The sequence below is a fragment of the Oreochromis aureus genome, linkage group 9, assembly GCF_013358895.1.
Source record: "Oreochromis aureus strain Israel breed Guangdong linkage group 9, ZZ_aureus, whole genome shotgun sequence".
Classification (NCBI taxonomy): domain Eukaryota; kingdom Metazoa; phylum Chordata; class Actinopteri; order Cichliformes; family Cichlidae; genus Oreochromis; species Oreochromis aureus.
In genome coordinates this window covers 36,475,955-36,501,573 of record NC_052950.1, presented here as the reverse complement: position 1 = coordinate 36,501,573, position 25,619 = coordinate 36,475,955, and the positions used below count along the sequence as shown (strand labels likewise).

Genomic DNA, 25,619 nt, shown 5'->3' with positions numbered 1-25,619 from the left:
GATTCTCGGGATGAGAGGTGAAACGTCTTCAAGCAACTTAAAGAAATCCAGATGCTTTTCTTTCCAAGCTCCTTAGACTATGACGACCTGGATGACTGAGAACCTTCACAGACGTAAGAAGACAATACACTCCACTATACATAATAGAAAACAAAAAATAATTTATTCATCTGAATGCTGGAAGGAAAAAAAGACAGTGGGGGTTAAAGGTTCTCTTTAGCATCTTTATCACGGTCAGTGTTACAGCCTTTTTGCTGACAGAGACATCGCTCATGGCCATCACACTAAACCAAAGAAGAAACAATTAAACAGCATTTAAGAAAACCCCAGAGCACTGGGCCATGACTGGTGTCACTGTCCTGGAGATGATGAACAACAACAGTCATCTGCAAACTTTAACCTCTAATAGTTTTTTGCTGCTTTACCCCAATTTTCTAAAAATGCGTTGTCCTCTGCAGGCCACCACTGTAAATATTAATGTGTTCTTCGGGTGATCAAATAAAGCTCCACCTTGTGGAATAAATTAGTATTACATAGAAATATTGCCCAGCCCCAGTTCAGCTTTAAACTGAATTTCAAAAAGTAAAATAGAAATATAGACCTCAAAACAATGAAAATACATAAGTATAAAAACGCTGAACTTCATAGATAGCTGCTCTATCAGCTGGATATAAAAAAACATTTCTATAACTTTATAATACAGGTACTACTACTTAACACTACTGTTTCCTGATGGGGGTGGGGGTGTATTTAAATGTAACAGGGATAACATTTTAGAGCAATAAAATTCATCAAAATTAAAGCAAAGGAACTGGATGTACATATCTATACTTGCAGCTTCCTAAATGTAACATTCAGGATTATTCACTGCAGTTGAAGAAATCAGAGCTACCTCCTCAGATCCAAGTGTGACATCAGCTGACACTCTTTACAGGAGAGTCCAGCTGAACTCTGTGGAGCCTGATCTCAAGGTTTTTAAGTCTGACCCCGAAACCAGAACAGGATCTTTCTGTCTCTGCAGATTCGTTGTGATCAACTGATTTCAGTCGTACATGATCACGCTGATGTTTGCACAGAGCAGATAGTGAAGTGAATGTTTTTGCACATTGGTAACAGTGAAACTGTTTATTAGTAATGTGGGATCGTTTGTGCTCGGAGTATGAACTGAGATTCTTGAAGCTCTTGTCACACTGGTCACAGCTGAAGTTCCCTTCAATGTGTGTACGTTCATGATTGTTACGACTGCTCGATTGTGAGAATCTTTTGTTACAGTGTCTGCACTTGTATGGTTTCTCTCCTGTGTGGACTCGTTTATGTCTTTTAAGCTGACCTGCAGAGGTGGAGAAGTATGCACACTGGTTACAGGCGTGCTTTTTAACCCCACTGTGGAAGATTTCATGTTGTTTAAAATCAGATTGAGTGGGGAAGCCTCTTCCACATTCTTTACAGTAGATCATTTTGTCTTCAGTGTGTTTACGCTGATGCATTTTTAGGTTTCGTTGCTGATTGAAAGTTTTTCCACAAAGGTCGCAACGAAACGCTTTCCCACCTCCACAGTGATGACAGGGTTGAGAACTGGATCCATCTGTGTCGCTCTGCTTCTAAACAAAGACACAAAGACAGTGTAAGTCAGGGAATTCCTTAAAAATTTGAATCCTGAATAGGGCTGGGCCATATCATACCATTCATGTTCATGTTAGGCAATGATGAGAAATATCGTGATAGAAAATGGTTAAAACGCGCATGCGCAGTGCCTTTGTTTTCATACGCACATGGAGGAAAAAGCATGGTGGCGACAGAATTAGAAGGGCGAAAGCGGATCATTGAATGAAACAAACTAGAACTGTTTTTTAAAAATGGTGCAACTTCATTTCGTCCGTCAGGTACACGCCAAAGTACATTTTTTGGTAGAGCATGCAAGCGGGTTGTCATTATTACCGTTATTACCAAACCGATTTTATGTGGTACACGGCGCTCAAAAATCTGTCAAAAAAAGTGTTAGTATGACTTTGGTAAGCTACGAAGCTGCACTGCTTGATGGATTGTTGGAGCATTACAGCTACCGTGGTCAGGAGCCTCGCGGAGTAATGTTTACTGTGCTTCAACATAATATTACTGCATTGTGTGTGTATAAGCTCTTTTTAAGTTTTGTGGATTTTATACATGGTTATGCTGAGGATATGTCGGCCAATTTCCACTGGAAATGCCTTTTGGTTAAACTGTCAGCAAGGAATTTGCATTTGCACTGTTAAATTTTTACATAACGTTAATGCACATAAAAAAACAGCTGCTTGTTTAAGTAAAAATAATTGATGGGTGGGCCGGGTGGGGGGGGGGGGGTTGCGCTAATAAAGTTGTGGAGTTGTAAAGTATTTTGTCTCGCGTCAATTATATTGTCAGTTATATCGTTATCGCAAATTTTCAAATATATATCGTGATAAATATTTTTGGCCATATTGTCCTTCCCTAATCCTGAACATCGTCTGAAATAAAGAGTTACAATAAATGTCTTTGATGTAGAGGAACTGCAACAAGCACTGGTACCCTGGCTGCAGACAGACTCTCACCATACTTTGATGACATTTAAATAAAACTTACAAACTTTTAAAAGTCACTTGATTCTGAGGGGGTCAGGTGTGATACACTGACTGGTTTTAGTTAGATGACCCTCCTGTTGTTCAGTTAGTGAATACAAGTAAAATGGAATGGTTCTTATAGAGCACTTTTCTACTCTACCTGAGCACTCAAAGTGCTTTATACAACATGCCTCATTCACACATTCACAAGCGGTAGCCATGTGAGAGCTTTGTGACCAGGGACTGAGACTTCACTAAGGGTGAGGCCAAACTAAATTAAGAGGAATATTTTTCAGATTTTTAAATATATATGTATTTTGCAGTGTATGAAATTTTCAAGTGGTTAACAAGAGGGAGCTATGCTAGAGTTAAGTGACCTGGCACCGAGACTCAATCAATGTCTTTGTTGTAGAGCAGGGGTATGAAACCTTTCTGATGAGGAGTGCTATCTAAAATCTAAAACTCAAAGGTCAATGTGCCATATCAACCATTGCATTAACAATGAATTTAAGAATGCTGCATATCAACAGTTACACGCTATATAGAACAACTTTATACAACTGTATTTGCTGACAGATGTTGGTAAAGTGCAGATCAGCTATTTTCAAAAAACACTCCTTATCCATAACAAGAACACCATAACAGCAAAGGAACTATACAACAGAAGATATCTGAGCTTGCGAGAAAAGCCTCCTTAATAAATTCTCTGTCTGTCAATGGGTTTCCATATTTAACAATACAGTGTGCAATACAAAAACTTGCTTCAGTTCCATGATTTTTAGCAGCTGTAAAAACGTGCAAGAGTACTTCCTTGCTTCTCATATTTTGACACAGCACGTGTAATTGATTCAACTTTCTCTGCCTGGCAACCAACACTCTCGAGGCAAAGGGCACATACAGCATGATCTTTCTGTTGCACAAAACCCCAGTCTTCTGTCCAAATTTGCATAAAAGACTGGGAATGATCTTTTTTCGCTCACTTCAAGGCCATATTATACAGGACTGGCTAGCTAGCAACATCCCTCTCACTGGTGTAATTTTTAGTCAATTGGAAAAACTGAAGTGAAACCAGTAGGTGGCCTTGTTTGCTTAGATACTGTCATTAAGAAGTGGCACAACTAATGTCTCTGTGTGAGCGAATTTACGATGTGCATTGGTGGTAGATATCTAGACCAGTAGATATTTATTTTTTAAATACACCTTCTCAGATTAATTCACTGCATGTTGTGCCATCACTCAACTCTTCGCGTGCTAGCTGTGGCATGAGTGTCCAGGGTTGGCAACAAGCACTGGCTGCAAAAAGACTCTCACCATACTTTGAGGACATGTAAATCAAACTTACAGACTATTAAAAGTAAGTTGATGACTTTTTGATGGGCGGAGCAATATAATCATGCACAGACTGATTTGCATGTTTAGAACATGTTAGAACACGTCCAAACATGGACAAACTAATAGACCCTGTGCACGAAAAAATGCTAACTTGCTGTTTTAAGACCGGATGTAGGGTTGTACATTTCCGGTAGCTTTATTTTGCGGTCAATCGCTACTGTGAGGATGGACTCCAAAATCATGTCCAAAACACAAAAACAGAACGATCGCGTTAAGTTACTGTTAAGTCAAATTGTTTAATGTTGTCATTGTGTTTCTGAAATTTGTAAAGTCTTAGTTCAAAATGTAGGATCAAAGACATTCCTTTGTCTCTGACCACCTCTCCAGCCACTCTGGCACTGGGGGAGGTTTTATTAGATACATCCTATCTGAGAGATCTGTTTCTTGCGTTGTAAGCTTCCTGCTTTTATGATCCTTTTGGTGAGCAGGAGGTCTCACTCTCACTCACACACACACACACACACACACACACACACACACACACACACACACACACACACACACACACACACACAGTGCCTTATCTTTTAAAACCATTGGGGTGTTTTACAGTGGGAGGTGCTTGTGTTGTGTTGTGTATTGTAACAGTTTTCAATAAATAGCTACGAGAAGAGCTGCTCTTTGAAGGATTTGGGCTAGAGACAGGTGAGGAGCATTAAGCCCCACAGCCTGGTTCTGACCAAAGTTTCCCTCGTTAGCGAGTAAAAGATCGGTTGAAGATGTTCTGTCTTGTTTTTCGTTCTTCATGAGGAATAAGTCTCTAAAACTAGCGGAGCCTGTGGAAGCACAGACTCAACAATGTTTTTATGTTTTTCTGAACACAGGCTACTGCCTTGCTCTCTATATGTTATGAGTTTGAGTAAATGGATCGCTGCTGCATTTGGGAGCACAATGATGAGGGTGCTGTTAGAACAGCTCTATTATTTATTTCTAGCTACTGCTTCTATTAGCTTCAACCCACATTATTAGCAAACTTTCTCGTGGGAAAATAAATACATAAAATACCTTTGTAAAAAGGATTGAATGAATATATCAATCAACCAATGTGACTACCCAGCCCCATTAGGTACATGGGGCTGTTTTTGTGTTTTATGTTTTATGTTTTTACAAGTTTTTATGTCCTGTTGAGCTTTCAAAATTACAATTAATTTAAACAATGAATCAGAATAAGTGCAACTGTAAATCCTCAAATATGGATACAAAGTTGCAGTAATCATTGTTTTTAGTTTGATGACTTATCATGCTCTTTACTGACCTTTTCAAAATTCCAGTACATGCCATTGAGTCCAGTAGAATTACTAGCATGCTAACACAATTTAATAATCAAAATTGTTCCAGACAGTCAGGCTAAAATGACAAGATAAAAATATAAATACATACCTCACAGTAACTGCACTTGTAGAGTTTCTTTCTGGTGTGGATCTGTTGGTGTATTTTCAGGTAACGTGGAGATTTAAAAGTCTTATCACAAAGGTCACATTTATAAGGTCTCTCCTCAGTGTGGGTAAACATGTGGTGTTGTAACTGTGCATCTGTTGTAAACAGTTTGCCACACTGATCACAGCAGTAAACATCATGTCCAGTGTGAATCCGTTGGTGTCTATTTCGGCTCCATAGCTCGCTGAAAGTTTTTCCACAAATGTCACAGCTGTATGGTTTCACTCCAGAGTGGGTAACTTGATGACGCTGTAAGTATCTACTACGAGCAAAAGCTCTGCCACACTGATCACAGGTGTGCGCTTTAACTCCACTGTGGATAAGTTGGTGTTTTTTTAAGCTCCCACTCAGGGTAAAAGATTTTCCACACAAGTCACAGGTGTACGCTTTAACTCCACTGTGGATAACTTGGTGTGTTTTTAAGTTGAAGGCAGTGTTAAAAGACTTTCCACACAAGTCACAGTTGTATGGTTTAACTCCACTGTGGATGAGTTGGTGTTTTTTTAAGTTAACAGCAGTGTTAAAAGACTTTTCACACAAGTCGCAGTTGTATGGTTTAACTCCACTGTGGATGAGCTGGTGTGTCTTTAAGCTTCCACTCAGGGTAAAAGATTTTCCACACAAGTCACAGCTGTACGCTTTAACTAAACTGTGGCTGAGTTGGTGTCTTTGTAAGCTTCCAGCCTGGGTAAAAGACTTTCCACATAAGTCACAGGTGTACGGTTTAACTCCACTGTGGACAAGTTGGTGTGTTTTTAAGTTACCAGCCTGGGTAAAAGACTTTCCACACAAGTCACAGTTGTATGCTTTAACTCCACTGTGGATGAGCTGGTGTGTTTTCAAGCTTCCACTCACAGTAAACGATTTTCCACACAAGTCACAGGTGTACGCTTTAACTCCACTGTGGCTGAGTCGGTGTCTTTGTAAGCATCCAGCCTGGGTAAAAGATTTTCCACACAAGTCACAGGTGTATGCTTTAACTCCACTGTGGATGAGCTGGTGTGTTTTTAAGTTAAAAGCCTGGGTAAAAGATTTTTCACACAAGTCACACTTGTACGCTTTAACTCCACTGTGGATGACTTTGTGTTTTTTTAAGTCTCCAGCCAAGGTAAAAGATTTTCCACACTCATCACAGGTGTAGGGTTTAACTCCACTGTGGATGAGTTGGTGAGTTTTTAGGTTACCAGCCTGGGCAAAAGATGTACCACACAAGTCGCAGCTGTACGCTTTAACTCCACTGTGGATGACTTTGTGTTTTTTTAAGTTTCCAGCCTGGGTAAAAGGTTTTCCACACAAGTCACAGGTGTAGGGTTTAACTCCACTGTGGATAACTTTGTGTTTTTTTAAGTCTCCAGCCCGGGTAAACGCCTTCCCACACTCATCACAGCTGTATTTTTTCTCTCCCTTTCTTCTGTGAGGTTTGTCGGCCTCCTGAGAGCGCTGACTTCTCGCTCCATGTTGGTCCTGCAGTGACAGAGATACAAACAGAGGCAGTGAGTGAAATGCAGTCGTGGAACAAACTGAAACTCCATTAGTGGAATCAAAGATGTCAACAAACCCATTGTGGGTGTGTTACCACCACCTTCTGGTGATATTATCACATTACAATGATGAGCTACAATGAGAGTTGTAACGTGCACACAGGTTCAATAACAGTGATATTTTTGCTCACCTTTTGGGTTGAAGTCATTGTTTCCTCTGTAGTGGCTGAGCTGAGTCTAAATGGCTCGTCTCCTGCTGATGATCAGCTGGAACACAAAATATATTTATATGTATTTCATCTTTGACCAAAAGAAGCTGAGATGGAAAGCTCAAATCCACTCAAACTAAATGTCTTCAGTCAGTGTGTCAGCCTCCAGTTAACAACAGTGGTGAGAAACTGCACTACTGAACCTCCACTGACTGAGTAACTGTAGTTTGGTGCTTCATTTGAACCTCACAGATTTTATTTTAAAAAAGGAAGAAAAAAGCACTACAAAACAAAAGGTGAGCTGATAGTAAGAGGGTCATCATCTCACACTGCATCAGGATTCTCAGACCATGTCATGGTTCACTTGATCCCTGCAAACAGGCACAAACTGAAACTCTCTAAAGCTTTTGTGAAGACACTGAAGCAGTGGACTGATGAGGCTGTGGAGAATCTGCAGGTGTGTCTGGACTACACCGACTGGGAGGTTTTCAGGATTGTTACCAACAGTTTGGATTATTATAGAGATGCTGTGACGTCCTGTGACATGCCTGACTGCCGTAGCCTTAATGCTCCTTCATAGCTTACCAAAGTCGTACTAACACATTTTGAGAGATTGCTGAGTGCTGTGTACCACATAAAATTGGTTTGCAGTCAGTAAGCACAACCAGAATTCATACATAAGGCACACAGGATTATAAGCGCATTGTCAATTTTTGAGAAAATGAAAGGATATGTAGGCTTATAGTCCATAAAATACGGTATACATGTTTTGTAAGGTGGTTTGTTTTCGGGGCAGGAGAATGGGAGACTTCACGGTCTGGGATACTGTTAGGTTTAAATTGTTTATTGTCATTTATGCTTAGAAATATTTATTCATATATGCTTAGAGTTTTATAACCAATTGCATAGTGATAGAGGTTTGATCCTTAGTAGTCTGCAAAGACTCTGTGTGCCTCCCAGAGCACTCTGGCATACACACACATCTTAAGGTCATGAGAGAGGTTGTACCTTCTCTTACTGATTTATGGTATAGGAGGACACCTACTCTGTATCTGGTTAAGTATAAGAGGCCTTTGTTTAGGTGGACCGCTGCGCTCCTAGCACCAGGTTTGGGGAGTCCTCACAGGGTCACATCTTGAGGGTCTTCATCTTCAGAGTCACGACACAAACAAAAGCGTGATTTGAAACGACAGACGTTTTTATATTGTTAGGCCTAAACCAGCCCTAGAAATACGAGTTTCAGAGTGGCGACAGAGACAGTGTCAAAGTTCAGCTTTAGTGCAGGCAGAAAAACAGCTGCAGGGACAATGAAAAGACTTTTCTGCTCCAACTTTCTGCGAGCAAACGCTCAACTTCTCCCAGCGTGCTGAGCTAATGATTAGTTCAGTGGTTCCCAAACTTTTTTTGCTGGGGCCCCCTCTGTCTTACAAAAAATGTTCGCGCCCCCCCCCCTCCTGCGCGTGCACACGCGCATGCACAAGCACATCCTCCAACCACACACACCCATATTTTTGCTCCATTGCCGTTTATTTCACACCTCCAACATTTATTAAACAATTAAGCAAATACAAATAATCTGCAATAAATTACAAGTAGTAAGAAAATAAACTACTAACTCTTTTGTGCTACGTCCACACCTACACGGGTATTTTTGAAAGTGCAGCTGTTTCGTTCACAGGTAAACGCCGTTTTGAATCACCGAAAACGGAGATTTTTTGAGACTCCTTTTTGCGTTTACGTGTGGACGAGGAACATAGAGCTCATCACGCAACGTCAAAGGTATGTGCTTTTTTTCACGTCACGCTGTGGTAGATAGAGACAAAATATCTATATTATCGATAACGATACTGTTACTGTTAATCTGATTATCTGCAGGTTTTACACGCTTACATACACACACGCAGTTACTGTCCCTTCATTTACAAAGGCAGAGGCGTCACGGTGTAATTATTTTTACATGTAGTTGTTTTTCCTGTGTAATATTCAACATTGCTGTCAATACATTTTTCCAAAAAATGCCTCTGTGCAAAATGGGTTCAAAAACATAAACAGCTGTGTGATACTGTTTGTCCGTGATTTGAACCGAGGGAACAAATCGTGCCAGGATCAGACTGATATTATTTGTATCCCGCTGTAACTTTACTGTATAAAGAGCTAACATGTCCAAAATGTCAGGAGTAGTCATTACAAGAAGTGTTTGTGAACTAAAAATCAAGAATGTGGGATAATGTTTGTCCCTGATTTGAAGAGCCCAGCGCTGCTCCCGACGCAGGGAAAACCAATTATGCAGGGGAGACCTACCTCGGCACTTGTGCAGGTGAAGCCAAAGGGAAGATATGCTTCACCATATTTTCTAGTCTTTGGCTTAGAATGAAGTTGGTTTGGAAACATATTCAGCGATGCTTCATCTCCTGTTTTGCGTTTCTGTGGGCGCCCCGTGCTACACTGTAAAATGTAATATTGTGTTTAATTAAAAATATTAAATAGGCTGAACTCAATTTTTATCAATTTGTTATTAGACCTCGATTTAAATAAGTTACCAGTACTTTTTATGCAAAAACGCTGATAACTTAGAAAAAACTAAGTAAGCTGGAAGTTTTGCTTCTCAGTGCGGAAGGATGAAAGATGTGGTTGAAAATGCCACGTGACTACCGTCCTCCTCCCTCTCGGATCAGTCCGCATGTTCATGGCGCCAGCATTTGTTATGGAATATATTGAGCAAACCTGGAGATATTATTGTTGTCATTGCTGTGGATCTTTACTGACTTGGTGAGTAAATGTTTACTCTTATTCAAACTGATTTTGTGGCTTCTCTTAGTTTAGCATCAGGTTTCTAATCTTGCTAGCTAGTTAGTGTTAGCCTAGCGTTGCTGCTGCCGCTGGGCTCATCTTACTTAAAAATTAACACCACAGCCTTAAAAACCTTATATAAAACTATGTCTGTGAAATTTTCTGTTGATTGTTTGAAATAAAAAAGTGAGATAAGAGCCCAGACAAAATTCTTCGGGAGGTGCAGCCGTTAGGGGTGGGGTGGGGTGTGGGGGGTATTTTCAATCCATAGCCATAACTAACTAACTAACTACAGTTAAGCCCATAATTATTCATACCCCTGGCAAATTTTGACTTAAAGTTACTTTTATTCAACTAGCAAGTTATTTTTTGACTGGAAATGACACAGGCGTCTCACAAAAGACAATAAGATGATGTACAAGAGGCATCATTGTGGAAAAAAAATATTTCTCAGCTTTTATTTACATTTGAGCAAAAAGTATCATGTCCAGAATTATTCATGCCCTTCACAAACTGTCACAGTCTCTGGGAAAATCCAAAGTTCCATACCATTCCAAATAGTCAAAGCTGTTCTAAAGCATCCTAATTACCCTGATTAATTGGAAATAGCTGTTGATCAACTCAACAGGTGAAAAACAGCAGCTCTCTGCAGGTGGTCTGTGGACATTCATGGCTAAGACAAAGGAACTCAGTGAGGACCTGCAGCTGTGCATTGTGGCTGCTCACAAGTGAGGAATGGGCTACAAGGCCATATCCAAATGTTTTCAAGTTCCAGTGGCTACAGTGCAAAGTATTATTAAAAAATACAAGATGTTCCGCACTGTGGAAAATCTCAGAGGACGTTGTCGGAAGCCAAAAGTGAAACCTGTGCTGGCCAGGAGAATAGTGAGAGAGGTGAAAAAGAATCCAAGGATCACCACCAAGGCCATTCTGGTGAATCTGGGCTCTGCTGGTGGCAATGTCTCAAGGCAGACAGTCCAACGGACACTGTTGGGTTCCACGGATGCAGACCAAGGAAAACGCCACTTCTGCAGGCACTTCTAAGGCATGCAAAAGCTCATTTGGCCTTTGCAAATGCTCATCTGGACAAAGAAGAAGGTTTCTGGTCTTCAGTGTTATGGTCAGATGAAACAAAAATTGAATTATTTGGTCACAATGATGTTGCCTTCATTTGGCATAAAAATGGAGAAGCCTTCAACCCAAAGAACACCATCCCCACTGTCAAACATGGTGGTGGGAACCTAATACTTTGGGGGTGTTTTTTAGCAAATGGACCAGGGAACCTAATCACAGTAAACAGCACCATGAAAAAACAGCAATACATGAAGATTCTCAACAACAACATCAGGCAGTCTGCAGAAAAACTTGGCCTTGGGAACCAGTGGACATTTCAGCACGACAATGACCCAAAACATACAGCAAACGTGGTGAAGAAATGGTTAGCAGACAACAACATTAACGTTTTGCAGTGGCCTAGCCAGAGTCCTGACTTGAATCCAATTGAGAATCTGTGGAGGGAGCTAAAGATCAGGGTGATGGCAAGAAGACCCTCCAACCTGAAAGATTTGGAGCTCATTGCTAAAGATGAATGGGCAAAAATGCCTGTGGAGACATGCAAAAAGCTGGTCTGCAATTATAGGAAGCGTTTGATTGCTGTAATAGCCAATAAAGGCTTTTCTATTGATTATTGAGAAGGGTATGAATAATTCTGGACATGATACTTTTTGCTAAAATATAAATAAAACCTGAGAAATATTTTTTTCCACAATGATGCTTCTTGTACATCGTCTTATTATCTTTGGGGAGACACCTGTGTCATTTCTGCTCAAAAAAGAACTTGCTTGTTGAATAAAAGTAACTTTAAGTCAAAATTTGGCAGGGGTATGAAAAATTATGGGCTTAACTGTATATACACATCACGTTTAACCTGAGTAGCCAAAGAGTGCAGGGGGTTGAAAACAAAATACCAGGGGTTGGCTGTGCTCGTGGACTCTATCAAGCCTTGACCTCCCAGTCAGCTATCGCTGGTGGATAACAGAGCTCTCCGAAACCGTGGAAGCACTTCTGCAAATATGTGATATTTTGATAAATTAAGTAGATATTTAAGTAGATATTTGAGCATTACACAGCTACATTCTCGCCTGAAAATATCTTAAAAGGTTATTTTGTGATCCAGAATGGGTAATCTGGGGAAAAGGAGGATTGCATTTGTCAGGCGAGAATGTAGCTGTGTAAAGTTCAAATATCTGCTCGATTTATCAAGACATCACATATTTGCAAAAATGCTCCGACGTTTTCAGAGACGTCCATTTTTTCATGCTTTGTGGCAGTTTTAGAACATCTGTGGCATCTACTAATGTCAAATCTAGCCTTTATTTAACAACATAAGCAAACTCTATGCTACAATGATTGCACAGCCATTAAGGATCAAATCAGTTTCTGAAAAATTTTCTGTTTTTTCTCCCTCTGCTGGCTTCTTACTGTCTTTGAGGCTCGGGACCAGCACTCCTGCTGTTGGACAGAAAGACATCAGTAAGTATTTTGGTTTTCCAATATATTAGCAACTGTCAGTGACATTTATATTAATCAGGCTGAACTTTAATCATACTTTAGATCAGCCTGTTTTACTTATTGTTTTATTTGTGCTTTGGTTTGGGGAAGTTGTTTCTTTACTGATCTTTTCCTGTCTTCTGTTATTAGACTTGAGATATGACTGCACTAATGCTGTTGCTGGTGACCACAGTTAATTCTACAAGACATGCTGTGTAAGTAAACAAACAACAACAGTTTGGTCTGCATTTCTTGAAAGATCACATCCCCCAAAGTTAGTTTAGAGGGTCTACACTGTATATAGTGAAGTCTGCAAGTTTCTAACAGCAAAATTTGTTTTGTGCCCAAAATCATTTTGCACATCATTAGAATGAAAGTTATTGGCCATGTTTGCATAGCCCTTCTTAAAATGATGCTTTCATGACATTATTGTGTGTTGGGTGGTGGTCAGGGCTATGCAGACTGACAACTGGGACATTGAATGTCACCTCTCCGGTGGGGAGGGAGCCTGAGATCGTCTAAATTGGAGTCTGTTTTATACCAAATGCAGAAAAAAATGTTTTAAGAAAGCAATTAAGTTCATGTTCCAAAAAATATGATTGTTTGCTTGCAGGACACCAGGAGAGATGAGTCCTCCGTCACAGATGGTGTGGTCAGTGAAGATGGTCGCCTGCAGGTTCAAGCTCATTGCATCGCCAACCCACATCCACTGCCACTGTACTTAAGGGAAGTTAAAGACTTTCTTCTGCACCTACATTTGGATCACCTCGATCCATGACAGTCATTCAGGCAGTAATGCCTGGACTGGAAACAAGCATCCTTAAAATAATACAACATTCCAGCTCATGTGTTGGAATGCAAAACAAATGTGTCGTTTAAATTAGAGACTGCACTTGTGACAGAACAACAAATATTTTATTTTGATTATATAAGTAATGTAAGTACAAAACAAACTTGTGGTAGGCCTAAACTTATTTTCAGAATAATTACATCTGAGACTTTGTTTCATTGTAAGATTATAACAGTGATGGCAATATAATTGTTTGTTGTTCAGCAGATCAGTGTCCAGTATGTTGGCTGTTATACTTTGTTGTGTTTGAAAATAAAAGTTGGGCTGATTTTAACATCATTACAAAAAGTGTTGTTAATTATTTTTAGTCCTAATCAGGTTACCACAAATTGTTTTTTCATTTAGTTGAACTTGAAATGTTTGTCAGTAGGTAAACAATTAGTATTGTACAGTCAGAAATATCAAGTTATTCTTAATACTGCAGACTTGCAATGTATAAGTTGTCCTAACAGTCATCTTAAGTAAACTTTACTTAGTTTTTTTGAGGCAACGAGTTTCCTCAATTTTTTTGAGTTCTGGGAACTAACAAGGCTGTACAGTGTACTCAAAATGAGTAAGTTGCCCTAACTTGGTCATCTTATGTAAACCTGATCCAATTTTTTTGAGTTCTGGGAACAAATGAGCTTGTACAGAGTACTAAAAATAAATAAGTTGTCCTAACTTAGTCATTTTTAGCTAAGCTTTACTCAATTTTTTTGAGTTCTGGGAACTAATTAGATTTTACAGTGTAGCAGTCTCCAAGCGTTCTGTCCCCCCCCTCCCCCTTGCAATGGCTCTGCGCCCCCCCTAGGGGGCGGGCCCCACACTTTGGGAAGGTCTGGATTAGTTGGTGTTTTTCTCCAAACACTCTCTCGCTCTTCTCTCAACGTGTTGACAATAAACTGTGAACAGACACCGAGGAGAGCAGCAGAAGACCTCATTCAGGAGCTAAACTCAACATGAACTGAACTCACAGTAAAGTTAGCTCGGTGCTTACCTTTAGATGAGCCCACAAACCGAGAGAAACTCCGTGATGAAGCTGGAACAGGAAACAGATCAGGGTTCACGCTGATCTCAGCTACGATCCAGGAGACAAGGGTGGGCAGGTCGATGCAGATATCGATCCAGACGTTGGTAGTGGTTTATCATCGATACTTCAGTTTGTTTCTCTCCTCTAAGTTCACTACTTTACTCCCGTTTCATGAAAAAACAGCTCTCTCTGCTCGACTCCTCTCCTGCACACACACTTTGCTCCGCTCCTTCTTCCTGCTCTGCTGTGATTCGTTGCTGTGTGGTCACGTGATTCAGCTGCACAGCGTAACCACGTGAGGTGTTTCCTAACTTGTTTTCCTTGGCCTCGATGAAAACTATGGGCTCAAAATGTGGTCATAAATATTTTGTACTTGTAAATCAGGATTTGTATGTGTAAAAAGAATTTGTGTGTGTGTGTGTGTGTGTGTAAAAAAGATTTGTGTGTGGACTTAGCCAAAAAAAAAAACACCTGCAAGTACGAATTTTGACCCTATTTTTCTTCCTTTCATCTGATTGGTCAATGTCATGTCAATCACAAATGTAACAATCCAATCAGAGAATAGATGGGTTTGGCTGTCGGAGGGGTGCTTTTTTGAACTGCAGGTCCTTGAAGGGAATAAATGCCCTTTTACATGCCAACCCACTGTTTTCCTTCATCACCTCGAAGGAAAACAGTCTGTGGTCGTCCGAGTTTGGTGATTTTTGCATAATTAGATGAAGGAACTGACCTCCCAGCCCATTGTTCCTTCAGTGGGCTGGTTTCAGTCATTATGCAAATGTACTGTTTATAAGATTGGGGAAACCTGCAGTCAGCCGAGACTGAAGAAGTCACTTGGACGTTTCTCCCACAAAACGCTACGTCCAGATGAACAGAATCAAATTTTTGGAGTGTCCAACAGTGGAGTCACCATAAAAAAAGATTGCTAAAAAAAAAAAAACATAAAAGGTTTTTGGACAAAGTTTGTGTTCTCCATTCTTTGGGGGGTTAACAGGGAGCTATTTAAGGATAGCTCCACACAAACTACTCTCAAATGGTCATTTGAGAGTAGTTTGTGTGGAGGATGATGCATGGCTGTAGCTGTCTGTAGGAATTCACTTTACTTGATTGAGTTTGCACTGGACCTTGCCCCAGGTGGGATGTTCATAATTTAATACACTGATCAAGACGAGGTAGTGCTAAAGATTTATTTTATGTGTCGTTTAAAGTTCATATTGGTCCCCGAAATGACACCAAGGTTCCTCACAATGGGACCTGAATATCATGTAATACCATCCAGAGTGTGACTCTGTGGTGTTAAATTGCATTTGTACTGGTAGCTGTGGCAAGAAGTGTCCACCTCTCTAAAAGGACAAGTAATCACTTATTAAATACTGTTCATATCTGTAATAATAACTACTGAAGCAAATATCAGCTGTGTCTGCACTGAGTTTCTGATCCTACTGATGTACCCTCAAACTGTTTACTACTACTACTACTACTACAGTACAGGAAGTGCAGAATTATTAGGCAAATGAGTATTTTGTCCACATCATCCTCTTCATGCATGTTGTCTTACTCCAAGCTGTACAGGCTCGAAAGCCTACTACCAATTAAGCATATTAGGTGATGTGCATCTCTGTAATGAGAAGGGGTGTGGTCTAATGACATCAACACCCTATATCAGGTGTGCATAATTATTAGGCAACTTCCTTTCCTTTGGCAAAATGGGTCAAAAGAAGGACTTGACAGGCTCAGAAAAGTCAAAAATAGTGAGATATCTTGCAGAGGGATGCAGCAGTCTTAAAATTGCAAAGCTTCTGAAGCGTGATCATCGAACAATCAAGCGTTTCATTCAAAATAGTCAACAGGGTCGCAAGAAGCGTGTGGAAAAACCAAGGCGCAAAATAACTGCCCATGAACTGAGAAAAGTCAAGCGTGCAGCTGCCAAGATGCCACTTGCCACCAGTTTGGCCATATTTCAGAGCTGCAACATCACTGGAGTGCCCAAAAGCACAAGGTGTGCAATACTCAGAGACATGGCCAAGGTAAGAAAGGCTGAAAGACGACCACCACTGAACAAGACACACAAGCTGAAACGTCAAGACTGGGCCAAGAAATATCTCAAGACTGATTTTTCTAAGGTTTTATGGACTGATGAAATGAGAGTGAGTTGGATGGAGTCAAGCTCAACTCCCAGTCCTACTGCCAGTTTCTGGAAGACACCTTCTTCAAGCAGTGGTACAGGAAGAAGTCTGCATCCTTCAAGAAAAACATGATTTTCATGCAGGACAATGCTCCATCACACGCGTCCAAGCACTCCACAGCGTGGCTGGCAAGAAAGGGTATAAAAGAAGAAAAACTAATGACATGGCCTCCTTGTTCACCTGATCTGAACCCCATTGAGAACCTGTGGTCCATCATCAAATGTGAGATTTACAAGGAGGGAAAACAGTACACCTCTCTGAACAGTGTCTGGGAGGCTGTGGTTGCTGCTGCACGCAAATGTTGATGGTGAACAGATCAAAACACTGACAGAATCCATGGATGGCAGGCTTTTGAGTGTCCTTGCAAAGAAAGGTGGCTATATTGGTCGCTGATTTGTTTTTGTTTTGTTTTTGAATGTCAGAAATGTATATTTGTGAATGTGGAGATGTTATATTGGTTTCACTGGTAAAAATAAATAATTGAAATGGGTATATATTTGTTTTTTGTTAAGGTGCCTAATAATTATGCACAGTAATAGTCACCTGCACACACAGATATCCCCCTAAAATAGCTAAAACTAAACACAAACTAAAAACTACTTCCAAAAACATTCAGCTTTGATATTAATGTGTTTTTTGGGTTCATTGAGAACATGGTTGTTGTTCAATAATAAAATTATTCCTCAAAAATACAACTTGCCTAATAATTCTGCACTCCCTGTAGTTTTGTTCTGTGCTGCAGTCTCTGAGTTTGATGGAACCAGATCTCCACCTTCTGCAGGATCTGGCGAGAGTCATCCTAAAGCCTGTAGCAGATGGTCAGAGCAGAACAAGGACTAATAGTCCATAGCTGGAGTACAACCCAGTGGAGTTGGAGTCTGCTGAGCCACAACAGCAACTTGAACAGCTACTGGTATAAAAAGAAACAGATCTCTGTCAGGCTCCTACACCGAAGGCTCAATGTGACAGACTCTCGGCTTTGTTTCTCTGTTAAAATGCTTTTTAAAATTCCTGCTCGAATCAGTGTTGTTAAAGCTGCAGTCAAAGCAAGATGGAAATAATCAAGAAGGAAAGTTAAAATCCACCCAAACTAAATGTCTTAAGTGTGTCAGCCTCCAGTTAACATGTAGATATAGAATCATGTTTTCACAGGAGAACCCAAAGTGCTCATTAGCAACTTATCTTCATTTTGTCTGGCTGCTCATTCAACACAGTGCACAATAACATTATGAAGTATTACTGTTTGCACTGACTGGTCACAGGAGTCTGACAGGAATGCAGTTTAACACAGTTCACCCTCTGATGAGGGGGACCTCACTCAGACACAAGTGGACCCTCGCACAGCTTGAACCTACAACACTAGTGATAAACTGCACTTCTACAGTAACTGCATTTTGGTGCTCCATTTTAACATCATAAGATTTTATGTACAAACTGAAAGAAGCATCTCTGGTCTCCAGTCTCTGATGAGCATCAGTGACAGATACAGACTCTCATCAGGGGGAACCTTATTGCTGGCAGTGAGTGACCTCAGGATTCACAAAAACAGAGCAGTAAAGACTTGAAGGCTCCTTCATCCTTCCGATTGGAAAGTGAGCTTATTTACCAGTTATGTTTGTGTGTTTAAGACCATTGCAGATCATCAAGGTTACACCAAGGAGAATTCAAACTGCATTACACAACATCACCATACATTTCTCATCCTCTGTGTGACCGCAGTCACTGCTGCATGTCTCCTGCAGTACTCCTTCAAATAGAAATGAGGCTGTAGAGGTTTGGTGCATGCAGAAAAACAGCTGCAGGGCCAATGAAAAGACTTTTCTGCTCCAACTTTTTGCGAGCGAACACTCAACATCTTCCAACAAGCTCCAAATCAAGAAATAAAACATTCAAATTTTCCTAAACTGATCAAAATCAGTCATCACTAAAGGACACTTTACAGAGAGCAATTTATCAAACTGAATGGGCAAAGCTGTTGAACTTATATTAAGAGATTTTTGTTTTGTTTTGTTTTGTTTCACAGAGCCCACAGTTTTAGAGTAAAGCGTTAATATGAATCACACAAACATGTGAATTGCTTTGGAAAAATGCTGGAAAAAAACATGTTTAACATTGCATCTGATGTGGCTGCAAGCTATGCTGTTAAGAGTGTTCATTTTTTCTGAATGAGAGGGTGAGGTGTTATCAGAGGAAGTGGTCATAGGCGCTGGTGGATGGCTCAAAGCTGAAACCTTGGCCATGTCCTTGCAATCTTTACTCGTCAACCTGTTTGACTAAAGCCCCACATATTCCTGCTCGTAAGGAGGCACATTTTATTGTTCCATTATCATGCTGATTTGTCTCACTTAGTTAAAGGAGTGAAAAGAAAAAACTAGGACGCGTCCAAGGAGCAGAGCTGGAGATGAAGCTGCGCACACAGCTGGCTGATGTATGAGCACATAGATTTAGCGACAATTAACCCCTCCACCCTGCACGTTCCCATGAACCTTCACGGTTGCACACTCCGATACTTTAGGGCGCACCTGTGCTGCTCACCTATGGATGAGCGCGGGCCTTGGTAAAGCTGGAACTTCTTCTTTCTTCTTTTTCTTTTAATGGCAGTTGGCAGACAACTGAAGGGTGCATTACCGCCACCAACTGTTATGGAGTGTGGACTGAAACATTCATGTCTGTTTCTTTTAACAGGGATTCAGGGGTTAGTGAAGATTTGTGGGATGAAGCAGGACCCAGAAAAAAAATCAAAGGAATCAAGGCAAGGAATCAAAAATCAAGGAAATGGTAAATGGATTGGTAGTTATATAACAACTTTCTACTCAAACAACAACAGCTGCAACTCTCGTTCATTCAGTCCCACACACACTCATACAGCACTTGTATTTATGGTCAATTGTTTTCTAACATTCCCACTCACACGGATGGATCTATCAGGGGCAACTCTGGGTTCAGTGTCTTGCCAAAGGATCCTTCAGCACGAAGACAGGAGTCTGGGATCAATCCACCGACCTTCCAATTTTTAAACAACGCACTCTACCACCTGAGACCACAAGTGTAAAGTAAACAGACCATGTGACAAAGGGAGACTGCACAGATGGCTCGATAGGACTGAGTGAAGACACTTTGGAAACTAGACGAGACCTGGGAATGCAAAACTACAATGAGCTGCTGTCATGTGATTATGTGAAAAGCTATTTGTGTTCTTGAGCAACTGAACAGGTGTACCTAATGAAATGACCTGTGAGTGTATATTAGGTTGCAATATATAATTAGAACATTGTGACTAAATGCCTTGATGTTCTCGTCAGCTGGTAGTAGTTATCTGTAGTTTACGAGAGCTGAGAAGGAAACCAGAGGAGGAAGCAGAAAGATGCCAAAATATAGAGAAAATGCTCAGTGAGGATTAAAGCTGAGCTTCAGCTGTTTATTCAAGATCACTATATCAGTTTTCTCTTTCAGCTTTCAGCTGCTGCTGATGGGAGAACAGCTAAAAGATGCAGCTGAAGGTAAATGAACAATAATTCAACAAACTTCAGTTAAGCTGCAGCACTAATAGTAATAAAGACGTTACTGAGAAATAAAAACGCACAGGCCTGTGTTTCTATAGCGGAGCTTCTGAGACCTTATCACTGCTCTCTTATCCACAAACCAGGGTCTCCTCTGACCCTCACTCTGGTTTTAAAACCAGAGGCGATCATGTTTTTGAAGTCCTCAGGTCAGCTGACTGTTTTAAGTGACAACTGAAAACTCGGTTTTGCAGGTTAGCTTTCCCCTGACTTTTCCCCTTTTATTTTGGACCATGGAAGTGTGCATGTTGGAATGAATGTCTGACCACATGGTTGCTCAAACATGTATACATAACCTTAATGTGTAGCTTTGATTCAACCTGTGAAGCTGTACTATATAAATACATTTATTATTAATAATAATGTTATTCATTTTATTAATGGATAAAGAGGTTTTACTTTAATTAAAAAAGCATTCACATCCTTTAAAAATGAATTTCTGGGCTCGTTTTGAACTTGAAGTCCAAATAAACTGAACAATCTTTATATGGGAACCATTTTACCTCACTTTAGCCTTGCAGGTAGTTTCCTCTAAAGAAGCAACTCAGCTGCACATGAATGTGATAAAGAGAGCGCACAGAGACGAAAGATCTTCACGGGCCACACTAATGTAATGTAATTGGAGCTCTGCAGCCATTAGAGAAGACAGAAATTAAACCAAACTGCATTTCCGTGTTTTACAAAGGCTTCGGATCCAGAATAGGGTAAATGCCACCACATCTCATAACATCTGCCAGATGTGGCCGAGTAATGAAGCAGTGAACAGTTTCACTGTGTGCCTTCATCACACGTGAGCGCTCGTTGTTTACCAGGGCTATTTATTAATGTTACCTCAGAAAACCTTCCACTGTACCCAGATCTTTCTGCTTGTAGGTCTCACTTCTTCCTCTTGATGGCGCCACACACCCATGCTTTACATGCGGTTATGCCAAAGGCATGCTGTGTTTGACCCTTTTCATGTTTCAGCTCAACAAACAAATGTTTGTCCAAGTTTATGAGAAAAATCAGGATTTGAATCCTGACTTTAACTCTGGAGTAAAAACCTGTAGCAGGTTCAACTCTGGTTTTGTTGCCTGATCTCAGTTTTTGATTTGGTTCATTCAAGCATATTTACACTCTCAGGGAAGGCTGGGTGTATCAGTATGGCTCTAATGTGTGTAATGGTACTTATCTAGACTTTTTCTAGTTTTACTGAAAGCACCTCGACTCCAAATCATGTTTTCATACAGCACTTGTTTTTTTTTAAACATGTGGAGCATGTTATCTGCCTCTCACCTGTGATCAGCATGCATGTTTTTCCTGTTCTGTGGGAATACCCAGAGGGAACGCACACACTACAGACCCAGCCCTTTGAGGGCAGGGCTCATACCAGGAACCTTTTGGCTGATAGGTGACCATGGTAACCACTGAAACCTGCCACCCATGTGAACCTCAGTAAAGCCAAATCCAGTCCATGAAAAATAAACACGACCACCATGAAACTTCAGAGCGTTGCCAGACAACGCAGTTTTGTGTGTATGGGAGTGTGCAGGAAATACCTGCCTTGATTGACATCACTGACTGAGGCGTGTCCTGGGAACATCAGCCCACTTACTTAATTACTAATAATTACTATTATTACTATAGTTATTGTTTTTATTTTGTTCTCAATAATCGGTTGTTGATTTGTGACCATAAGCAGGCACGCTGCAGTGTTCCTGAGTCTGAGAGCAAGCTGGGGCAGATCTGTAAGTGTAAGAGGAAAGCTTAGTCCCATTAAGTCCAACATAACGAGTTTAATATTTAAATATTCTTCAATAAAGAAAATGCTTTCTTGCAAAGTTACAAACATATTGTATCTTTTGAAAAGTATCTCACAAATCAGCAGCTGTCTCTGAGAAACAAACATCACAATGTGTAAAAGCTACCATTTTCAAAATAAAAGCTTTAAAACTGGTTGTTGTTTTTTCAGTTGACCTTTCTTAATATTATGCTCTTCTCTGTTTTCCATTTAACTGGACTGCCAGGATGATCCTGCCCCAACTTGTCTCACCAGCGTAGTTCAGGTACTGAATCTAGAACCGGTTCCACACATTTTCCCACAAAAACCGCTGGCATAGCACCATAAAACTTGCTATTCCCAAAGTTTGAATCACAACTCTCAGTGGCTATATGAGGGGGGAATGCAAAAAACTCACTAATACAAAACCTGCCTAGTAAAAAACTCCAGCTTCTGTAAACTTTGGTTCTCAAAATTGTCACATTGTCACAGATGCAGTGGTGGAAATGAGGAAAAACTGGGTTCAAACAGTCGTCTTACGATTTTTAGAAGAGACCTATTGCAGGGTTTGGGAGGGAAATTAACATTTACTGTTGAAAAATCACACGTATCAGAAAAATGAGACGCAAACCAACCACAACGAGACACAGACATCGTAAAAGAAAGACGAAAAATGACTACAGACAAAATGAAGAGCAGTATGGGAAGCAACCAAAAAGAGACAGAAAACAATTATAAAAGGTGCAAAATATCAGATGAGACACCAAAAAGAAAAAAAAAACTGTGCAAAAAGAAGTGCCACGATGACTCAGACAAAGCAGCCACAACGAGACACAAACTGTCTGCAAAGAACAACCACAGAAAGATCAGTCACAAGTTCCAATACTGAAGAAATCTGAACAGGTGGCAAAGAAGAAATGACTGCTCTAAAAATACACAAAAGACAAACTAAACACAAAAATATGGTTTGCTAAATATGAGCAAAGATGCCAGACACAAAACAACAACAGAAATACTGCAACACAACCACAAAGCAAGGCGAAAAGGCAACATGACGATAGCAAGACTGCCACAAACTAAACATAAAGTAACAACGTCCACGAAGACACAAACTGACTGCAGAGAACAGTTGCAAGAAGATGCCAAATGAGAGGCAATAAACATACAACAAGACCAAAAAGAAATGTGGAAAGATCATGAGACAAAAAAACCCCTGAAAAACTGAAAATGAAACACAAAGCAACCGCAAAGAGAAAAAAGATCACAATCACAAAAAGCTCTAAAGAGTCAACCATGAAGAAACTGAAAGGACACTAACAAACAGTTATGTGGGTGACTAAAGGTGGCTCACAATGGCAACGAGCTTCAAAAAGGAAAATGACTTGAAAGACACAACTGCAAAAACACACAGAAGCAGAGACAACAAAGAAATTCCAACAGCCAATTGCCAAAAGTCCAACAAAAAGATTCAAATTGAACACAATCAAAAAGAAATGTTAAAGGACAACGAAGTCCACCAATCCAAGGACAACAAGCAGATGACAAAGCCACAGCAAAAAAGTGGAAAATGGTAAAGAAAAGATACTCAAAATGTCCAATAAATAACTAAAACTGGGAATAAAAAACCCTAAACACAAAGTTGAAGGTGCTGTGCAGAACAAAACTGCAACAAAGAGACACAAAAACACATAAAATTAAAGGAAGAAAACATGAAGAGAACCAAAATGACTCCAGAGTGATGTCGAACAACACAAAGAGACTCTTCTTTACAGGAGGGGAAAGTGGCCCTTTACACATCCCCCCTTTTTGCTACCAATCCAAAACTCAAGCACTGCTCTCATGGACAGTTTAAAATGTGCTTAGTCCAGAATATTTATCTGTGGGTAACAGAATCAGTGCTTTAGACTACAGACAGGAAAAAGGGAGGAAATGCAACAAGAAGACAAAAGAGAAGTTACACTAACAGAAAATGTTTGAGCAATAAACTTGCACATGATGAAGATTTTTATCATGCATAGGAACATAAATTTGGTGCAAACCATTAAAGGACACAGCACGAACAATCAGAAAACCTTGCAGTAGAGTGTTTCACTGCTTGCACAGCAGCTGGTTAGCTGGAACAACAGCTCACTCATCGTTCGGAGGGCGTGTCCTGCACAACTCTCTACCTGACAATCTGTCAGCGGCTGCAGAGCGTAGTGACGGCAGGGCATGTGAAATCACGGCTGAGCTTTTCAGGCATGCGTTTAAGCATTTGACCTGGAGACAGGTTCGGGGGTGGGGGGTCACTGCAGCCTGGGGTTCGAGTGGGTGGAGCTACACAGGCTGAAACATGAAAGATTCCCTGGAACCCGACAGGTCAGAGAACACCAGGAGTGAAAACGCAAGGAGAAGATTTGTGTGGCTGTTGGGAAAAGTCTCCGAGCCAGGCTTCAATATCCGGCAAAGTAAATACAACAACATCCTCAAAAAGTAATTACTGTAAAATTGTGGGTTTTAAAATAGTGTAAAATCTTCCAAAATGAACTAAAACTATCAACAGAATGTGAAGAAGCAGCGTTGGTGTTAAAGTGGAGTAAACCAGGGCGGGGCTGGTATAATACCAATATGTACCAAAAGATGGAGCAGTGGAATCTTTATTTAATCAGTTAAGTCATTAAACAAATGTTTTTATTTGCAACTGTGGCAAAGGTGACACCTCTGAAGGAAGTTGGGGTAAACAGAAACATCATAACACACCTGGGGGTAAAACACTGTCACTAAATTCTGAGAAAAGTAGTTACAAAAATCTCCTTTAAAGTGACCTTCAGCTGGCGGCTGAACGAGGTACCACCAGCAGCCAAGACGGTGCTGGTGGAGTCGGTTCAGACATTTGGGTGAATGATTCAGACGCTGAATGATACCGAGGACACGGTTAGAGAGTCAGCTGTGAGGAAACATGAGAGACAAGAGCTGGGGTTAGCCAGCACTGAGTGAGGAGACAGTCAGTGACGGATGATTCTCTCCAAAATGAAGCAACAAAAATTCATAAATTCTAAAATCTTAAATCCAACTGAGCATTGGGCCAAAGCCAAATTATAGGGAGGAAACTCTGCAGCGAGGTGTCTGTGCAATGACCAGCTAGCTTAGCAGCTGATTTTAGCACTCCAGTCTCTGGTGTGGAGATTTCTGGTGTCATCACTAACACTATTCAGGATCTGTGTGGGAACACAGGCACAGAATAAGATTCAGGACCCTTAGCATCCACATATTCAGTTCCAGATGCACAGTAATCATATAATGTTATAGATTGTGTGTTTTGTGTGTGGTGTGTACTGAATGAGACTCTCTGTGAAGTAAATTGTTCCACTGGGGCCAGTAAAGTTTACTCTGCTCTTTTTGTAGCCCCGGGTGATGGGGGCAGCCACAAAACGGGAATGGAGGCTTCAAAATGGTTGATTATGAGCACCAGGGTGGCTCCATATGCATCTTTTATATACAGTCTGTGGGAGTTATAGACGAGGCAGACAATTCTGCCACTTGAGGTAGCAAAAAGTAAAAAGAAGGCAGACAGTTACCACACAAACATGAAGCATTTCCCTTTGTTTCTTCTACTGTTTTTGATAAATACACCCAGAACTGTTCCTTACTATTTCTTTCTGTATTCATTCCTTCAGTCTTTGTTTTTATGCTGAAAAATAAATAAAAAGTTTTGAAGTTTTAACAATTTTTAATAAAAGTTTTTAAAAATGTTTTTAAAAATACAGATCAAGCAACACAACACAAAGCGTGATTTATGGAGTTTGTTGCACGTGTTGTGCATTTTTCTACAAAATTTTTT

General features: G+C 40.4%; 2 long non-coding RNA genes across 2 annotated transcripts; both read right to left on the bottom strand.

Moving 5' to 3' along the window:
• Nucleotides 1-210: 210 nt before the first annotated feature.
• LOC116329346 lies at nt 211-5,408 on the bottom strand. Its single transcript, XR_005614165.1, has 2 exons — nt 5,349-5,408; nt 211-1,601 (listed from the first exon to the last, which is right to left on the bottom strand). It is a non-coding gene; the product is annotated as an uncharacterized LOC116329346 (long non-coding RNA).
• Nucleotides 5,409-6,844: 1,436 nt separating this feature from the next.
• LOC120442035 lies at nt 6,845-14,627 on the bottom strand. The gene is made up of 3 exons (XR_005614480.1): nt 14,262-14,627; nt 7,078-7,153; nt 6,845-6,869 (listed from the first exon to the last, which is right to left on the bottom strand). It is a non-coding gene; the product is annotated as an uncharacterized LOC120442035 (long non-coding RNA).
• Between the last annotated feature and the right edge of the window lie 10,992 nt (nt 14,628-25,619).